A 3,476-nucleotide genomic window follows, 5' to 3' on the forward strand; every position below is an offset into this window, starting at 1 on the left:
TTAAAATCCAGCACTGCGCTGCTCTTCCAGACTGATTGCATCGAGAGGGATTATTTTGAGGTTGGGTCTGTGCTGCATGACCAAAACATGATTTGTATATTGGCAAGTTTTGTTAACGTAAGACTAGAACAGCATGTTAGTTGTCAAGTGTTTGCTGTTCCTTTAAGAAAAAAAGATGTAGTTGTGTTTTAAAAGAAATAGGGCATTTGATAAGTAGTGACTAAAAATCAAGGAATGGTATGTCTTTGGACTCAAGTCAGTTTGCACTAAATTGATTCAAACTAATATTTCTTTATTCAGTATAGGAAAACACAGGTTGTCTTTCACAGGTTGATTTTATTTGGGCAAGAAAACTCGAGCATTCTATTTTAAGACTGAAGCTACGTGTATATCACATATGATATGAATATGTATACCCTTGTTTAATGTCACCCAGTACTAACTTTCAGTGTAAGTGCCATGGATAAGTACCATATATTTCAAATCATAAATAGCTGGCCTTAAACCTGTCAGATCAATGATATTGTTGTCCTTTGCAATTGCAGTTTACCTGGCTCTGTTTACATTGTATTTGCTCAAATTGTTATTTCCTTGAAACAGGACTGAATATAAGGAATGAACCATGCTTAAGCTGGCACAGCCTTTTGGCAAATAGCTATATGAATGTTAATTTATCACTGAAGACTGTTCTTTCTTCCAGTTCCTCTGTTTTAAAATGTAATAGATTGGCCTGATTTTCTTCTCTGGCAGCTCAGTAGACTGAGCATCATTCAAGCTACAGGTTGTGTTTGACCTTAGATGTTTTGATTTGTGGCAAGGTATTTAAGTGTAGAGTAAAACATGTCATGTAAGAAAACAAAACTTAGCCAATAACTGAATTGTGTGTGCTGTGCAGTTGTTCAAGTTGCAAGAATAGAAGCAGAAGTTTTGGAAGTATGGTCTACTGACATTGTTCCAAAGTACAAAAAAAAGTCATTTGTGTCTGAAGCTGATGGGAAACTGAGTGCCTCCTAAATCTTTCATTAGAAGAAAATTTTTGTTTTTAGTGAACCCCCCCTTCTTGTCTTGTAAAAACTTGTCCAACCTGTGCATAGTTTAAATAATTTCAGTACAGTCTGAAGATTTTTATGTAATTGGAGAGAGAACAAAATTCTAGCAGGGCGCAGTAGAGATCATGGGACATAAGGGGAAAAAAAGGGGGAAACTTACAAACTGTAAGCTTAATTATGTATCTGTGATGTTCTAGTAAGGGAGAAGGTTTTGCTGGTTTGTCTCATGATGGATTTTCTGAGCAAGTAACAGCAGGGAAGAAAAATGCCAGTGCCCAGCTCTTAAACAGAGGTATAAATTATAACTTTGGGTATTAAGATCTGTAGGTATGATGTAACCAAAAATGATTTAAATACAGAGATAAAAGGTCAGTAGCATTAATCTAACAAGTGAAAATGAGTTTATTCTCATCCTAATCCCTGAAGCCTGTTTTGTTGGGATTACTGGTGTGCCACACACAATTTGACATAATTGGCAGCATTTCCCTATACCACCATATTGGATCCAGGACTCGTTATATTAACAAGGCCAGTGTAGGTCATGATCAGGTTGCACTTGTGAAGCTATCTGGGAGAAATTAACTGTGGCTCCTGTATTTGAATATTAATTCACCTGCTTGACTAATTTGGTGGGTTTGTTAAAAGCCTATAAGTATAAATACAGGTTCCTAAGTATATTTATTCCCAAATATGAGCATAGTGTCACCTTTAAAATATATTATCCAGTCATTTAAACACATTCAGATTTCACCACTACAGTTTTTGATAGTTTCATGTTTGCACAGTGGTGCCTTACAGGGTTGCAGTAAGAGGTTTTCGTGCCTTGTTGTTTATCGTCTCCCCTTCTCCCTCACCTTCTATATCAACTTGGTTCTGTGGTTTTCCATTGGGAAAACATCTTGTATATTAAACTTGTGTTGTATTGTAGTAGTGACAAATTTCTCACTGACAATATAGGTAAGTGTTATCAATTTGTACTTGTTTTCATATTTAGCTACTCTGGTGTGCCATGTACACTTCATATTTATTGTTTTGAGTTTATGACTCAAAAGATTATATTAAGCTTTTTTGCAAATACTGTTATATGTTGTTGTTACTTTAACAACCATCTGAGTACCCCTGTATACAAGACTTTTAAAGATATCTGTTCCCTTCCTGTACCGTTAAAGTGAGTTTATTTCAGTCTTCAGACCTTTTTATTGGCAGAGTTTGCTTCTTAGCAAAAGGAATAGGGATGCCTTTTTATTTTAAATCAAGGTAGGCATGTTACGTCAGATTTAAAATGTCACAAAACTATCTGCTCAAGCACAGAACCTGGTTCTTCATCGAAAAAATACAATACTTCCTGATCTGAAGTAAATATTTTACTCCAGTTAATATGTGAATAGAATTTTATAAGGCAGTTTTGTAGAGCAGCCTTCTTGTAAAGTCCAGATAGCTCTGCCAACTCGGCCCCCAGGCTCACCAGTGAGAAAAGTTCCTGCAGAGAGGCAGCTGTCTCTTCTCATTTGCTGTTTAGGCTTAAGCCAGAACTACCTAAAGCACATGGGACCTGTGGTGAAGTAAATAGATGGTGGCAAAGTGAGCTCCAACAGAAAGCTTGGCAGGATGGCCAGGACTCAGCACAGTGGGGCTGTTCCGTGTCCTTCAGGAAGGGTTTAAAAAACATCAAGCAAGTTGACTAAAAAACTGGCAGAAGCCTTCTGGGAGCAGAAAGAATTTTAATTCTTATTTCAGTGGATGAGCTTTTCTTTATTATGAACATGCTGCTTCAAGAGCAGTTACATTACTGAAAGGTGCCTGGTACAGCTCAAAATAACACACACAACTCTTTCAAGCTGCGACATAAACATGTAGTTGGTGCACTCACCAGTTGCTTGGGAATATAATGTCCCAGATAGAAAGTTGCTATTGTTGATTCCACTCCATTGGTTGCAAGACTTTGGCACCTGTCAATTCTGTGCTTCATCTTGACAAGGTCTCAGTAAAGTCTTTGGGTTTCTCTTGTTTTTGTGCCTTGCTTGATCTTTTTTCCAATCTGAATGCTGTAAAAGAGAAATAATTCCTTTTAGTTAACCAAGCTGATAGTCTCACCTGAGCAACTAAAAAAAAAAACCAAACTGATTTCCCTTTGTACTCCAGGCAATTTAAAATACTTATTTCACTAGTACTAAAAGCATTGGGCTCATTTTTGGGATGCTTGCTGTTGTCATAATGTATTCTTCAATACAAGTTTAAATATCCAGCTGTTCTGTTTTGTCAGATGACTGCCAAATCAACAGACTTAAGAAATTAATTAAGCAACACTGAACTGGGCCTGTGCATTTTCCACACATGTCCTATTACTAGTGACCTAAATCTAGGGCAAAAGCCTGAAGTCTGGAGAGTCCATTTAGAGAATTGGAACAGCAGTCCTTCCATAAAGCC

Source organism: Phaethon aethereus (genome assembly GCF_964289735.1).
Source record: "Phaethon aethereus genome assembly, chromosome: 1".
In the NCBI taxonomy this organism is placed as follows: domain Eukaryota; kingdom Metazoa; phylum Chordata; class Aves; order Phaethontiformes; family Phaethontidae; genus Phaethon; species Phaethon aethereus.